This window comes from Lepisosteus oculatus, chromosome 3 (assembly GCF_040954835.1).
Source record: "Lepisosteus oculatus isolate fLepOcu1 chromosome 3, fLepOcu1.hap2, whole genome shotgun sequence".
Classification (NCBI taxonomy): domain Eukaryota; kingdom Metazoa; phylum Chordata; class Actinopteri; order Semionotiformes; family Lepisosteidae; genus Lepisosteus; species Lepisosteus oculatus.
The window spans coordinates 39,771,163-39,789,110 of NC_090698.1; the positions used below are offsets into that span (position 1 = coordinate 39,771,163).

Genomic DNA, 17,948 nt, shown 5'->3' on the forward strand with positions numbered 1-17,948 from the left:
CTGCTCTCATTCTTACATATCTCTGTTTCTCAAACTCAAGGTCTACAGACCCCCACTCAACATAGAGAGAGGACGGGATTAGTCTTCCCTCCCACCAGCGTGCCAATGACACACATCCACTACCAGATAGCATCATCATAATCATAATAATGCAGCTGTCAGTCAAGGTTATACACATAAACCCAGCCGTACAAGAGGCATAGTTAAGGATAAGAGGTTAGTGCGGTCACTAGATAAATGATGGTAAACTTTAATACCAACATGAGCCACAATCTGCTCTTCGGTTTACAATGTAGGCCAATGTTAATATTCTAAACTGGAGTAATGGATCGCATGTCCCTGTGGACTCCATCATAACTGTTTGCAAACAGTCTAAACAGACAATCCTGCTTCAGGGCTGCTACAGTAGGGATGGCTGCCAATGTTAACATCCCTTACAGAGTTACAGTACAGCTGTCAGTTTTCACAGATGACCAAAATATTAGGCCAACCAAAGGATTAAAAGCTCATTTGCAAAATACCCTATATAGTGTATGCTTTCCACCAGACATTTCTCTTATATTTTAAACAAACATGGATGGGCACAACATTAGAATATGCCAGTTTTTGTACAGGAAGACAGTAGATTTAACATTTAATTTAGAAAAACAATGAAACTAAAAGCGGCACCATGATGGTGCAGTGGTTAGCATTGCTGCCTCACAGCACTGGGGCCCTGGGTTCAATTCTGATCTTGGGGTACTATCGCCAGGGCTTTATACAGTATGGTTTCTGTGGGTTTTCTCCCACAGGAAAAAAAAACATATCAGTAGGATGCTTCTGAAAAAAAGTGGCCCTGTGTGAGTGAGTACATATCATCTCTTTGTGTGTGCCTTGTGATGGCCAGGTATTGTTGCTTGATAAGGCTCTGGCTCACCCACTCCACTGAATTAGAAGTTGTGGTTAGAAAACAGATGGATAAGACAGGATTTAAACTTATTAAGCACAAAAACCTAGAATCTGACGATCTGTTTAAATATCTAGGTTTCAAGGAAACGAAACTCTGAAAAACATTACTTGAAAACACATGACTGCATTATGATCTGAGTAGTGCTGTGCATTGAAAAACAATCAGTTTCTGCATGTTCACTCATTTGGAGTTTAAGCTCAGAGGAGCATTAAGATACTTACTTTTACAGACATACTAAAAAGTAATACAGAATAAAAAAAAATGCTAATGTGGCTCTGCAGGTTGTAAACCTGAAATATGAGTGTGCATATAGTACAGCATCTTTAGAAACACTCTGTCAAATTTAGTGCTCCTGAAAATACAAAATGATAAATATATTTGAAAAATCTGTATATGATACAGCATGCATCTTCTTTTTACACAGTCTAGACAATATATGTCTATATACCTGGCAAAATAATATACAGTAACAAGAACCTTGTTTATGTACCCTCCTGGTGTTTGTACGCTTGAAACAATACGAGCACAATGATACTAGTCACAATTAATAATATCAGAATACAACGCAAATACTTGCTACCTGACTTTACTATGAGAAAGTAAACCAGTCAGCAAGTAATGAAATATTAGTTAATAAATATAAATTAAAAAAGAGGTTGTACAGACACTAACATGGTTATCTGATCTCTATTATTTTAAGATACACACATACAATACAGTGCAGTCTCCAGGACATTTAGCACCCATCATGTAGTCAGCAGCCTCTTTACACTGTATCTCAGGTGGGAAAATTCTTCAACAGTAAAACTACGGGCACACTGAGTGGAAGTTTGCCAGGATCCCAGGAGTTAATACCCATACTATTACGATTAGATTCAAGAATCTTTAACAACCAAGGAGTTAGGACCGTGATTTAGTGCCTAAACTGAAGGAGACGCTCGGGATATCACAGGAGTCAGGGATGTGATGAAAGTTTGTCAAAAGTTTCAGTAAAACTTTGAAATATCTGTTTGCTTTACAATGGAGCTGATGATAAGAGCCTCTGTGAAACTCTGTATGCACATACAGATCTACTGAAAGCTTTGAAACTCTATACTTCAGACAGCATTGCAAACTACATGTGGTTTTAGGTGGATTTTAATATACTGTAGTTATCCAGTAGGTTTTTGACTATGCACAATTTACCTAGAACATACTGTATAAAATGATACATCTAAAAAGACAAGTGTAATTTTATGTTAGGGACCTCCATGTTCTAAGTACAGTATATCTTAGAGATCGCATTTGCTGGAAAATACAATCTTTTAAACACCAGGTAGACTTGTCTCAAAAACAGTCTTAAGTTTTAATCTAATGTTACCTTCCTTTCTTAAATACATGGTAAGTAATGCTGTGTAGTGAAGCATACCTACAGCACCTGACGGTTTCCATAACCAGATTACAATGGCTGATTTTTGTTCTTTGGTTGATAAAAGTTGGAATTAATAGTCCAAAAAGACTCATACTGAGCTTTAGAGCTTCAAATGCAGGCCCGTTAAATTGTTGTAATTACAGTGACATTGACATTGAACAAATAGAACTGTGACAGAAGTCATTGTGAAGCTATGAAATACAGTCTGATTTAGGGGGAGGTTGTGCTTATATTCAGTATAAATTAAGACATGCAAAATGGATGGCTATTTATTAGAAAGACTATTTTTTTTATACCAGTCCTGAGTGTATATAGAGGGCAGAGGTTTGTTCCCTAATTATCTTTTGTACATTACGATCTTATATTTAAAAAATTTGATTGATATTCAATGGTATTGACATGACTCTACAATGACGAGCACAGAAAATAGCTATGTATTTTAGGAGAAACTGGGCTTATGATGCTCTCTGGAGTGATGTGTCAGTGTAGTATGTTTAGTGATAGCTGGATCTGCTTAAGTCAGAGACTTTCTCGTCCTATGGTCAAGAGGTAACCTGGAGATAGATTTTGTGTGATCAACTGCAGAAAAAAAAAAACAGGACTCAGGAAGAGGGAAGCCATTTCCCCATCTTCCTCTGACTCTTATGGTTCTGTTCCATATTTAAAACATATGGTGGCACAAGGGTCAGCTTTGCTGTCTAACAGTGCTGGAGCCCTTGGTTCTATTCTGGGCCTGGGGTGCAATCTGTGTGGAGTTTGTACGGTCTCCCCATGTACAGTATATGGGTTTCTTCCAGATGCTCCCGTTTCCTCCCACATTCCAGAGACATCCTGGTAGGTTAATTGGCTTCTTTGGCCTTTTTGAGTGTGTGTATGTTTGTGTCTGTGTGTGAACTGCGATGCACTGGCATCCTTTACAGGGTGCACCCTGCGTTGCGCCCAATATTTTCCAGGAGAGGCTCCTGGCCACCATGCCCCTTAATTGGATAAGCAGTCACTAAAAATTATGTGATGTGATAAAAGTGATATTGTATATGAAACGAGTACACTTCTAACCAAAAAAATCACTTATGGTATAGGTTACATGGTACACCTAAGTCAGATATTGATCAGATACTACCATTGGTTCAGGTACGACCATCCAAACTCCAAAGTGCAGACCAACAGATAAGTTGTGCTCAGAGCACAGAGACGCTGCTCCATGCAACATGTAATGTAAGTACCAGATCTAACCAACTTGTACCACATCCAACAATACAGCTGGGCTATCCATGATGTTGATCACAGATAGGAACATAAAGTAGCGAGTAACCTCCGCCATGTGGAGACGAGCACTTCTGTGCTGAAAGATTTTGCTGTAAAGATGGATGGAGAATAGGCCTCACAATGTTGTTAACATTATGCTGTGCAGCAACATAAATGTCAGTGCCAACAATCTGGATCCAAAACTTAGATAATTGACACTCCAGATTGTTATGTTACTGCCAGTAAAACAATGTTATTCCTCCATACAGATCTCAATGAGCCCTTTGCGACTTCTCCTCTGGACATTTGGGAAACTGAATTGAGATTCAACAAAAAACAATCTTTTGCTAGTAATCAAGTGCTACTCTGTATGCTGGTGTGCAAAGAGCTGTGTAGCCTGAACCATGATTTTCCTGTTGTAGGGGCACCTGATGATTGCAACTGAATTTATGTGTCCTTTAAAATAAGGCAGTCAGTCCAATTGCTCTGTAATTACACTCAATCAACTGGGACTAGCTCAAATGCCGATGCTTCCTGCCAGTTTGTAGTGCTCTTAGAATCTAGAGAAGGTGGATGAATGAATCCCAAATGACGTAGCAAAAACATGGTGTCATATTCCTGCACACAATATTCCCAAAACATTTTACTTGTATTTCACTGAGCCATAGCATTGCTGCAGAACAATTAAAATTGGCAAAGCTGCATGCCTTCTATACATGCACTCAATACTTTTAAGATGGTACATGATGCCTATAAAGCGACTTTTTTCAACTATTCAAACTATGTCTCTTTAAAGACAAAATCTTCAAATCAACCTAAAGGACTACAGTATTTCAGAATCAACGGTGAAACATCAATCAGGGAAACACAAGAAAACTAAGAGGAAGTGCATTTAAAACGAAGAAAAGGAGAGTGTTTCTACACAAAGCGCTGTGGGAGCTACAACCATACATTACACTTTTTGTCCTCTTATATATAAGAAGTAAATGAAACACAAAATTGGGAGATGAGCTTATTGAACTACTGGCTATTTCCTATATCACAGTATCTTATCTCAGTGAGAAAATCTGAAAACAGGTTATCTGATTAGTATTGCAGAATTTATGCTTGAGGGTTATGGCATACTGTACCATATATCTATATATAATATGTACAATATGCTCATTCCGTGATCAACAATGAGATCATTGTGCCACAGGCTAGAATTGAGCCTATAAAATGTCAGTGTATATCCTTGAGAGAGGGACACTTGCTGCACTACCATGATGACTAACGTGTTTATTGTTATCTGCCTGGGGCTGATTGATTGACCACCATGAGAATATAGTTTCATGGGTTTTGTTTCATTGAAATATCAATCATTAAGAGTGACCTTAACTGAGCACATACAGCGGAAGAAATGATTTGATCTACTGAATGAAGAACCCACTCCTGTGACCTTGTGGTTTAAGACTTCATTACCACTATAATTTTGTTCAGTGGTTTAAGGATTTTCTTAAAAGCAGAGGGACAGTCTATGCAGTGGGACAAGTCTGCAAAACCATTGTATATTACAGTATTTGTTCAAGTTATTCTGCCTACTTCTTTTATGGCTTGCTTGCATTTTGATAATTTAATGTATCAAAAAGAAATCAAATGTTTTTTTCACTTGAAGAGTTTTAGAAACTAGCAGGATCTTATTGGGGGAAAGAAAGCTTTGGGGGTTAGAGTTTGCTTTGTAAGATGATAGATCAAATGACCCATCTTCCAAACATCAAGGCTTTTTTAACAAAAATTGGTTATTAGAGCAATAAATTACTGCTTATTTAAGAGAGCCATAGAGAGTTCAGTAGCTTCTTGACAGCGCCTGGCAAAATACATTTAGATAATTATAACTCCCCTGAAAAGACAAGCAGATGTCTTACAAATTGGTAAAGAAAAAAGAATGTTTAACAACTTTGAGAGAGATATTTTCTGCATCAGTATCGCTAGACTACATGGTATTCCTTGCAAAAGTTAAGTCTTTGGTACAATGCTAGAATACGGACGATCTGTACAAAGTAAATCTGTTCAGTGAGACAATGACAATTCTGTTTCATGTGTCAGCTGTGAAGTAGATACTCACTGTACAAAACAGCAAAGCTGTGAAAACAATCTGCTTAAAGGGAAATGGTTGCAGTTTACACAAGTTTTTGAGGGTATTGTGTATTAGCTGTTTATATACAGAAAGTTTTATTTGTTTTAGGCAATGAAGAAATGTGTATTCTTTTGATCAGTACTTTAAAATAGCTGTACGACAGAAAGCTATAGTGGAATCCTTTTTTACAACACTGAAACTCAAAATATGTCATATATGTGTATCCTCATGTTTGTACCGGTGCTCTCTATAAATCTCATTGAGGTACATGTGATATGCACCCAAATAATAACTCCACTTCTGCTCATTTCTGTCACAATTTAACAGTAAACCTATTATACTAGCTGCAAGATAAAAACATTGTGCAACATGTTCTCCCACGTCAAAATGAGCACGAGCTTGTCTGGTACATTTAAGATTATCTGAGTCTGCTTTGCCCTATTATTTACAATGTATTACCTTGGTCAACACCACATAAAACTTGAAATTCATATGTTTTCACATACTTATTTAATGTCGAACAAGCTTAAACATCAGAAATGACTGATTAATAACCTGTTATTAATGGCAAATTAATACAATACAGAAATCCATCCATTTTCAGAAAACTTGTCCACTTAAGGGAGGGCCACAGTAATTGGGAACCTGTTAATGTGGACATGGGTGGGTCTACATCCAGGACGGTACTCCAATCCAATCACGGCCCACAGACAAGGACAATTTAGAGAAAAAGAAATGAGAAAATTAAAATCAAAATATCCATTGGATTTTGTATCATGCATCGATGATAAAATTGAGCATTAATGTAACTTGGAATGTAAAAGTTTTGCCCTGAATTCTATAGCATTATATTTCCCGCAGTTCCACAGAATCCCCAATTAAAATCACATTTGCTATGAAATATGAATGTGCTGCAAGCAACTGAACAATATTTATTCTACAAACTCTAATAATCTAATGATTAAAGAGAAACTACCCCTTTGGTCACATAAAACAGTTTGTAAATACAAGTAAGCACATTAACAACCTAACTGAGCGCAGTTGATTAACACAACTCAAATTAGTAATAATTTCAGTCAATAGGCATCATGTAGGCTGCTGTGCTATGGCATAGGTCTAACTTTAAACTATAGGAAATTGCAGAAAGGAGTATGGAAAGTTTGGAAGTACTTTGGAAAAAACTGTTCTTCTTCTCCTGTTTACCGCTAAATCAGAGAATTACTACAAGTTCGTGTTAAGGTTTGTAAACTTTAGTTTAGAAGTTTTAACCAGCAGAATTTTTTTTATACAGTAGAATGAACAATGACTAAATGTTGTTCTTAAAACTTTTTTTTTACCCAGAAAAAATGCTAAAAGCTACAGTAAATGCACCACACGTCCCCATTTTAACTTTAATTTTTTTTTAATAATCTGGTAAACTGTGAAATGTATCTATTATACTACACTTGGCCTAGTGTATACAAAGCAGCTGTTTCTCCAATCTGTCTGTGTCGGTTTGCACTGGAGGTGTGTGACTTCACATCAGATTGAGAGACTGAAATCTGCAGCACCTGCAATCGATTAGTTCTTTGAAAGAACACTGTCTGATCATCTGGTCATCTAGTTAGATTAGTCTGAGGGTTACAGTTAGACTGAGAAAGAGGACATTGCTTTCCCCAAATGTACAACTATGGGAAAATCAGACCAGACAAATGCAAGATCCAGGTGGCTTTCATCCAGGTGGAGCTGCACATTGGTGGTGGTGGAGGGGGTCCCCATTACCTGTAAAGCGCTTTGAGTGGAGTGCCCAGAAAAGCGCTATATACAGTAAGTGCAAGTTATTATTATTATTATTATTATTATTAATAATAATAATAATAATAATAATAATATACAGATCAAGTTAGGGTGGGATAGTTTAATATACCTGGGCTGGTCCTTTATATCCCTGGTCTCAGGTTCTAGGAACCCATTTTTCTTGGTTTTAATTTGTTTTTACTTTCAGAATGTTTGAGCATTTGTTCCCCCCCTCCCCCCAACTTAGAACTTGTGTGTTACAATTTGTGAATAAAGGTGAAATAGTTCTAGTTAAATGTGCCTTGAATTCAGGCTGTTAGGACTCAAAATGTGTTACGTTTTCCAAAGTATAGATTATATAAATAATGTAAATCTCAAAATTAAGGTATCATACCTAATATTTATTTGAATGAATTGAAAGTGAGGCCTCTTACCTAGTGCCCTAATAAGTAAACTTGCAGAACTGGTTGAAACCTAGACTGTAAATTTGAATCCCAATAAATATTTCTGTAGTGCTGCCCAATTAGGAAGGGTTCAGCTTACTGCAAGTCTGTTGTTCTCCTCTGCTGTGTAATATAGTGGTAATTCAGTGAATAATAAATATTGCGGATAAAAATTTGCCATATACTGTATATGTCAGTACAGTATGTTTACTGGTTTTGGGGCTTTATTTTTTTCCTAAGACCGTCTCAACACTTAAATGACAGATGAAAGCCCAAATGCAGAACATGCTGATAAACGTATAAACGTTTTTATGCTGACAAACAAATGTACACACTTCACATAATCTCATATTCACAACAACTCAAGTCAGCAATTCAGGTTGAATTACCAGCTCAAAGGTTTACCGATACTGCAAAGCTATCCTTTCATTCTAATCTCCTCCAATACAATGAGGATTGTAAAAACACCAGCTAACTAAAACACCATGCTTGCCTTTGATACAGTAAATACTGAAGTTGCACCAGAAAAAAAATCATAGAGGACAATTAAACAGGACAATTGACACATTTATTCAAAGACTCTAAAATGAATAGTATTAAAAGGGTTATGGTTGCCAGTGATCATTTTCACATCTTACTAAACCCACATTATTAAATTGTTTAAAGAAGCTATTTTTGTCCAGCATAGACTTGCTCAAACATCTTCATGTACAGTATGCCAAGTTTACCTTGAGCACCTAAATCACATCACTACTGTTTAGTTAGCTCAGAGGCTTTTCATCTGAAACCAACACAGAAATACTGCCAGCTTCCAGTGTTTGTTCATACCACAGCTATTTGACTTTAATGACTCTTTTGCTGAAAAGTAAAAAAAAACATAAGATGATAAATTCATAACTTCAACATCTACACTGGTCTGCATCATCTGACTACAATTTACACAATTATGTTTTTTTTAAATAAATCACCACTTCTTTAAGAACTGGCTTTATGGCCTAAAACTCTTCCTCTGCACGGGAAGAATAAGGATCTCTTGATGTGCCCCAGTGATATTTCTGGTCATCTGCACCCCATAACCAGTTGGTTTTAATTCCAGCCAATCTCTCAAATTACTTAATGAATGCTTCTTTAATAAAAAAAGTTGCTTTACAGGAACATTGCAAACTTTTTGTATAGTATCTACACAATATGGTCACAACAGGTCTGTGGCTGCTCAGAAACTTCTGCTTAATCCTTTTTCTTTTGTTTACATGACTCAATAAAGAAAGAGTTTGGATGAAAGACGATTTTGTCTTGCAATCTGCTGACAAAAGTAGCCTTCATTAGGCTTATTTTTATACTTACGTGAGTTTCCTTTTCAGCCAAAAGCCAAAGTGTTTAAAATATATTTATAAGGCAAGAACGGTATCATTGCCTTTACTGACATCAGCTGTGAAATGGTGTGTCACTGCCTGATGTGTAGGTACAACCATGCCTACATGGCTGCCTACATAACACAGGCAGTACTTAATTTTTGCAGAAAGGTTTTCTATAATGTGTAATGGTTTAAGTATTCTCTCTGAAACTTTTTCAGCACTCACAAATGTTCACTCCTACCTTTCGCTCAGTCAGATACTTCCTTCTCTCTCTCCCTGTGGTGCAGTTTCAATAACATGAGATCTGTCTTCTGTCTCCACACATCAGATGTTTATTGACTCTAAAAGCCTCAGTGTCCTGGTTTTTAAACTGTCACACAACCAACTGTCTTATACCAATCGGTCAGGTGACTGGGGATGGCTAGTCATTCCCCACAGGTTTCTGGGGAATGTAGTCTAGACAAAAGTTGTAGTGTAGGCAAGATCTTGTGTGACTCTACTGCCCTCTCAAAAGGTACAATATAAAATGAATCCCTTGCTTTTTTATTAAATGGAAAATAACTACAATTTGTTTATATTGATACAAATATCACAGCATTGAACATGTTAAATTATAAACAAGGCCATAGTTTCGAATGTTTTTTGTTTTTGTTTATGTTTTAATCAACTGACAAATTAACTCATTTACCTCTCTACAAAAGCTGTTTAAAGAAGATTTTGATTGGTGAAGCTTTAAACAGGTTAATTCACTCTTCAGTCCTAGATGTTTTACTTCTGCCTCAAATAAATTGAATCCTCCATTCATTTTCATGATGGATTTACAAAAGATTTGGTGATCAATACTACTTAAATTCAGTTTTCAGTCTTGTATCCAGTTTAAAAATCACAGGTGTAGTGCAATAATTTATATAAAGCACTCTAAACCGAGGCAGGCGCTGAATACCGTTTGCTCTTAATTGAACACTGATCACTCAGGGCTTATTCATTATGGTTCAAGTAGAACTACCATACAGTAATTATAAAAAAGAAAATCAGAAACACTCATTATAAAAAAGGTCTTGGTGAAAAGCCAAAGAACAGACGAAGCAAAACATTTTTTTCATTTAAACAATGACTACAGGGGCTGCTCACCCTAGCACCTTTACTATACCTAGTTAACTACAGTTCACCCACTATTTCACTAGGATGCATGTTTATTGCAGGCAAATTGAAACAAAACACTGCTTTGAAACTAGACTAGACCACTTGTGGGCTGTTTGATGTTTTGACCTAGTTTAAAATAAATGAGGTATGACTTTGTACTTTTAAATGCTTTTGTGAAAACTTGAAATCTTTACTGCCTTGTATCAAGGCCAAAACCTTTTTAATTTAGATAGGAAGGTGGGTGTTCCTTCATCCACTCTAGAAGAGGAGAACTAAGATAAAGCCATACTGTGCAAATCTTTGGTATACTCCTGCAGGATAGTTGCAAAATAAACCTCTTCATTAATACAACAATTAATATAAAACCAACATTACAGCTGTCGACTCCCTCTGGCAGAGAAAATGCCAAGGCATGTAATCCATAGAGACTTTTGTTTTTCTGAGATTGTAAATGTGAGGGTGCAAGGACACTCGCCAATTGTTGATTAGATACAGAGGATCAGCTTCCTGTAACTGGCGAACTGTTGAAATAGATGTTCTGTGCCAAAGCCAGTTATCCACATCTCCAATTGTATACATGTAAGTATTCAACATTCTTTCCATTTTTATTCAGAATGGCCTTCACTTATATTTATATGCTATTATTATGTTTATAACTTAAAATGGAATAACATTGTTATTTAAGAAAATAACAATTGTCTGTAGACAGATATAAATCTTGCAGCTTCCCATATTCAGTACCACCATTTTAACAAAGAAACAATTTAACAAAGAAAGCACAATTTAATCATTTACTTGTAGATTCTTTGTAAACGTTCACAAAGAAACTATTGAATAGAAGCACTACACTTAAGGTGACATGAATTCTCTATAACCTGCATTTCTACCATACACCGAGAAACAGCAGAAATCTTTTAGAATTATTGAAATGTGTAATTTGCAGTTATAATTTATATCCAATAACTGCGATTGGTTCAGGGAGTCATTTGTTGTGGTTTTGATTTTCAGTAATCAATTCAGCACGTAACTTTAGTATTTACAGAATAAATTCCTGAAAAAGACATAATAATAGTAATATAGTAACTAATAGCAATCTTACATTGGAATTTGACAGTTCTAACCACAATTAAACAAAACAATTAATGGAATTCAAGTGAATTAACAAAGCATTGAACTCAGTGTAAAACATTTAAAATCTTTCTTCCACAGGCTTCCAAGGTTACCTTCATAACTTAGCATAGTGTGAAAAAGTTATATGTCTTTTTTAAATTTTGAAATAGTTCAGCTTACATGTCTGGCACCTGCAGCACACCTGGGTAGTGTTCTCGCACTGCTGATGCACATCATACAGAGAAGTACTCCAGTTGCCCCGAAAACCAACAGCTCTTTCTTCACTTCACAATGAGAAATGAATAATCTCTCCTTACAGGCACCCATTGAACAGAATCCAATGTATTTTCGTGATTAATTTAATAGACAAAAAAAAAACACATTCATGTCTTTTCATCTCACAAGGTACAAAGCCTTCTTTCAGACTGTTAATTATATTGAAAGGGTACTGTAGCACTCCCACAGATCCTGTAAGCACGTCAGAGGCATGTTCTTAGATAAGCAGCAGGTTACAGCATTTTTATCAAAAAATATATATTTATTCTATGCAAAATAAGAATAAATGTTTTTTTTGCAATTAATAAAAGTTATTAAGAAAAGTACTCTGAGCGTGCTTTCTGTCTAAAGAGTGGTCTAATGTTTGAAATTCAGTCTAATTACTGTGTTAGAAATATAATCCTTCTATTAAGGAATACTGTATCCAAAACTACATGCCTTTATGAAAATATAAAATATACCGATGCATAATAAAAAACATAGCATTCAAAATTGTTCAATGATAGCCTGTTGGGCATATGTTATTTAAACTTCAGATAGTGAGTGGAAAGGTTTATTGATTGCTTAATTACTACTGTTATGCTTTGGATAAAATGTTAGGCTCATGTCATACAGTATGATTTCGTAAAAACACCAGGTGTTTAATGTTTGGTTTTTAAGTGGAGTTAAAATTCCTGAAACTAATTGTGTTAATCAATGCCAGAACACAAAAAGATGCTGTACAACCCTTCCTTACTTGAGTAATGAAGATCACCTGGTTACTACCAGCATGACTTTAGAAGGCCTGGCTATGAAAGACAACTAGAGAAATATCCCTTGAAAATCAGAATGTTTGGTGTCATGGTGAGCATTATGCTCATTACTGTGTTGTTTAAGTCAACCAGTGCAGAGACAGAGCAAGAACAGCATAACAGTGTGAGGAGGAATCTCCTTGAATACAACAGCTCATGATGCACATTAAGGGCAACTATTGTATAGTGTCTAGCAATGTCTTGACAGAGTCCTTGAGCCAACGGTTATTCTGCTCCTGGAAGTCAAGATGGAAATCCAGGAATTTCCAGACAGGACACTGCAAGGACACCCATCTTGAGGATTACAATGGTATAATTTACCATGGTCAGATTTTTATATGACCCAGATCCATCAGAATATTTGTGGGATAATCTCACAAGTGCTTTCAACATTGGACAACTGTGACTGGCTAAACTTCACCAACAGGCCACAGCTGCACAGGAAGAATGTCAAAACATGCCACAGACGATTACAGAGGCTGATCTAAAGTGCGTCAGTGTTTTTACACCGTGTAAATGCCCAGACAGGTCATGGCCAATACTAAATTGGTAATGCTTTCATTATGACAATGTCACATTTCATGCTGGAAATGTAACTGCCTGATTTATATTTTGTACATATTTTAATTCATATCTGTTTTAAATAATTAAATGTGTGAGATTCGAGGGTTGTGGGTTTGTGCATCGATATAAAACAAGCCACAAAATGCAATTTAACTCAGTCATTAAGAGACACTGAATAAGGTACTGAATAAATAATTTATCTAATCATGGAAAGGTGTCTGTCCAGCCACCCAAGATCCCTGAATTTAATAAAGGATGATTTTTCCTCTGTTCTTAATTCTCAATTCTAATTCAGTGTTCCAAGCAGCAGCCTAATGTGATAAATTCTGGCACATACTCCACCACCCACCCACTCCGAAAACCTAGTTAATAATAATAATTAGCCAGTGACCATATAACCCTGCACCTCACAGCTGGCAACCCACTGAAACTAAGCAGATGTGAGCCTGTTCAGTACCTGGATGGGAAACCTCCTGGGAAAGTAAGGTTTCTGCTTAGTGGTGTTTAGAAGGGGCAGTAGGGTGTGCTCACCCTGCAGTCTGTGTGGGTCCTAATGCCCCAGTACAGTGATGGGAACATTATACTGTAAAAAGGCACCGTCCTTCAGATGAGACATAAAGCCATGGTCCTGACTCTCTGTGTTCAATAAAAATCCCAGGGCATTTCTTGAAAAGAGTTGGGGGTGTAACCCCGATGTCCTGGCCAGATTTCCTATTGACCTTTACCTCCTCATAATTGGCTTCCTAATAATCCCCATCTATGAATTGGCTTCATTATTCTTCTCTCCTGCCACCCACTAATAGCTGATGTGTGGTGAGTGTTCTGATGCAAATGGCTACCGTCGCATCATCCAGGTGGATGCTGCACATTGGTGGTGGTGGAGGGGAGTCCCCATTACCTGTTAAGTGTCCAGAAAAGCACTCTATAAGTATGAGCAATGATTATTAATTATTATTAATTATACAATTATACCAAATGAATTCTGTGTAGTCCAGTTCTCTGTTTTCACATTATTGGCCTCTACTCTTCACCACACACTAATAATTTCTCACTTTCTCAGACCATACTGTTTGGCAAAGGACTCCTTTCTGTTAAATAGTCTATATCCCTGACACATCAGCAGCTGGGTTTGTGCTTCCCATTCTCTCTCATTTGCTGATTCTGATCATCTGTCTGCTGACTGCAATGTACAGGAAGAACCCAGCTCCTCCAGATATATCTCTCTCAGCTTTTGGGGAGAAGATAAACTGCCACCTTGCCAAGCATTGCCCCATTCCTCCAGGTGCAAAGTTTTCCAGTCAACACTGGTCCAGCAAACCAACCCCGTTCCTCAGCAGCACTCTTCATTTCAAGTGGTTCTTGCAAACACATCCTGCCTGTCCAGAATCTGTGATGCCCTCAGTATTTGATTGTATTCTCTCAGTATTTAAGTCCTACTGGCCAGCTCCATCAGTTACTAGTGAGAGTTCTTCCTTGGAGCTCTTACTTGCATTCCTTCCAGGCAAGAGCCTAGAGCCGAGACCCATTCCATCTGTTTTTATAAGTTTAATAATTCCACACAGAGCCTATCCTGACATTTCCTTTCCCTTTCCTGAAATCTTATTCCCTCTGAATACTAATGACTCGTTCACAACAGCTCCCACCTCATTCTGCAGATTTTCCTGCAGCCATCTTGGCTTAAGGCCACACCACTGGTCTTCATTTTGTCTCTGTACCTACATTACCAACATACTGTACATTAATATAGCTATTTCATGTACAATCAATAATTCCCACAGTAGGTTCCAGAACATTGGTGGTTTGGTGTTTTAGCATGTAATGAACAAAACTAAAAATTCTGAAATAAGACAAAACCCTGGACTGTTCACACCAATGAAGATGAAAATATTGCAGAGGATCACTTGTGGAGGGGGTTCTCTGGCAGAGGTGCTGGAACTGGTAAGGGTATGAGACAACTTGGTGGTAAGAGACAATTTGGTGGCCAGCAGTGATACTTGTGGATGACCACGTATATACAGGACAAGGCAGTTCAATTGCAAACTGAGTCCATCATCCATCTTACACAGATTTCAAATTAGCTTCTAGTAGCAGTGGAAGGAGATGTTAAACTTGTCGTCCTAGAGTGAGATGTTGTTCGGTAATATAATTATGCCAGGGCGGCAAAGTGTTACAGTAGCTAGCATTGCTGCCTCACAGTGTTGTCTCACAGTTCAATTCCCAGGCTGCAGTCTGGGTGATGTTTGTACAGTACAGTATGTTCTCCCTGTGTTTGAATGGGTTTTTGCCGGTTGCTCCAATTTCCTCCAACAGTTCAAGACATATTGGAAAGTTAATAATAATAATAATAATAATAATAATAATAATAATAATAATTGCTTACACTTATATTGCGCTTTTCTGGACACTCCACTTAAAGCACTTTAAAGGTATTGGAGATCCCCTCCACCACCACCAATGTGCAGAACCCACCTGGATGATTGGGTTCTATAAAAAACGGGTCGTGGCATGTGTGCTCTTAAATGAACTAGCATCCTGCCCAGGATGTAGCTTGCCTCGCTTCCAATACTTCCTGGGATAGGCACTGGCCACCACGACCTTGAACTAGATAAGAGGTTATTGAACGTGATGATGTGACATCCAAATATTTTTGTGTAGATAACTAAATATTCTTTTCCAGCACTGATATTTTCAGAAACATTATCTTTAATAAACTTGTTGTTTATTATAAAAATGTTGTGATAATTTCCTACTTAACCTGTTTCATACAGACACCATTTACAGTACCTTTAAGAAGTTTGTTTTAAAATTTAGACTTCAGATACCCATCTCCTTTTCATAAGGTTTATATAAAACCTTTAGATAAAAAAACACATTGAAGTAATTTATAGTTGCCATTCATTAGACATTAACACATGTGCTAACAATAAGGCCCAAAAGAGAACTTCTGCTTTTGATAGGCCTGACTGACAGCTTGGCATGCATACAAGACACTTAAATACAACTGATGTCTGAGATATCACTACATTCATCTCATACCTAGGATTCTTGAGTTAAAAGACTTACCATACAATTTAAGATATAAATTATTAGATCTTACCTGTATTTCTCTACATTTTGATCTCTTAAGCAGTTTGAGCTCTGCGTGTCTAAAATAATGGAAAATGGAAATAATTTAAACTAAGCAATTATTGATCAAGCTATGTTTTACCTTCCCAATGGATCTAGCAGTTACTGACCTAATTCAGCCCTAGCTTAACTGAGAGTTCAGCCAAAAAGTGCATTTTGGACAACAGATTCAGAGATGAACCATACACAATGGTATTTTGTAGCTTGGCAATGTACACACAATTGCTTTATTTTTAGCAAAAAGAATTTGTTTCTTTTGAAATTTTCTGCTTCAGTTTTACAGTATATCCCTTAAATGGCTTTAGTCAGTACAGTTTATATTCTGTGATTCTGTTAGGGGAAAAAAGTATTAGGATGTTATTCCAGGCTCAGTATGTTTATGTCCCCTAAAAGGAAATCTGGTTTTAGTATTTGCAAATCTTTTTTTAAGTGCTCATGGTGGATTAAGACCACAATTGTCAATCTATAAAACATTTGGAAATTCATCTGAAATGCTTCCCCTACTAACGGCATGCTGCCCATCTAGTCCATTTGGTACTTAGCAGCTAATTGTCAAAGGAACTCATCCAGCTGTTTCTTGAAAGAAGCCAGTGTGTCAGCTGCAACAATATGGCTGTTAACTTGCTCCACACTCCCTCAGTCCTTTGGATACACACATCCCTCCTGTCCTTAGTTTTAAATGCACTTCCACTTAGTTTCCTCTTGTGCCCTTGGGTTTGTGTTCATTTTTAAGAACTTTGCCAGTGCCTTGGAGGATTTTGGATACTTGTGTTATGTCCGCTGATAATCCTCTCCGTTAAAGACTAAAAAGGTTCGGTTCCTTCAGCCTGCTAGTGTGTAACATTCCTTTAAGCCAACAGCAACATCTTTGCTATTACATGGTGACCAAAATTGTACACAATATGCTAAATGAAACCTTAATAGTGCTTTATACAATTTTAGCATGACATCCATTGATTAAAATTATATTATTTTTGTTTTCCATTGTTTCTCTTTTAAGAAGATCTATATAATGTAGACATCAAATACCTAAACCTGGTCTTGTAGACAAGCATTTCCTCTTTCACATACAGAGTTTATGTTTATTCTGCCTGCATGCAAACCCTTGCCCTTACATTAAATGTTATCTGCCATGTCTTTGACCAGTCCTGAATTTTAGCTACATTTTTTGAATTTCATGTGCTTTTTTCCAGTGTTGGCTATTCCTCCTAATTTGTGATCATCTGCAAACTTGACTAGTTTATTAACTTCATCACCATCTAGATTATTGATAAGAATTAAGAAAAGCAGTTGAGTTGTCCTAGTACAGATCCCTGTGGTTTCCATCTAATTACATAACCCCAAATTGAGTATTCACCTCTTCTCTGTATTCTCACTTTTCTGTTTGTTTACCTTAATTGCCTACCGCCAGCATTTTCAGAATTAATCCTATATGGAGAACTTTATCAAAAGCTTTCTGAAAACAAATACTGTACCATAGCACATGCCCTGTGTGTATTTATTAATGTCATTAATACAAGGAAGATCCCACAAGTGATTATTGCTAGTGCTGTTTTGGCTTTAAGAAAGCATTTAATTCATTTAAACTGATCTGTTTCCAAAGTTCATGATATTGCATTATTCACTGAGGTCAAGCACTGAAA

General features: G+C 36.8%; 1 protein-coding gene across 4 annotated transcripts in view; it reads right to left on the bottom strand.

Annotated features, from left to right (window-relative positions):
• The window catches only part of pdzd2 (PDZ domain containing 2), a 174,593-nt gene that overhangs the window by 139,779 nt on the left and 16,866 nt on the right, over positions 1 to 17,948 (bottom strand). For 3 of the 4 annotated variants that reach the window (XM_015365195.2, XM_015365215.2, XM_015365179.2), the window contains exon 1: positions 9,537 to 9,635. The exons of the other annotated variant lie outside the window; for it this stretch is intronic. The gene's annotated coding sequence lies outside the window, so the exon portion shown is untranslated. Of the gene's footprint in view, positions 1 to 9,536; positions 9,636 to 17,948 lie in introns of those variants that run through there. 4 annotated transcript variants of the gene reach the window in all.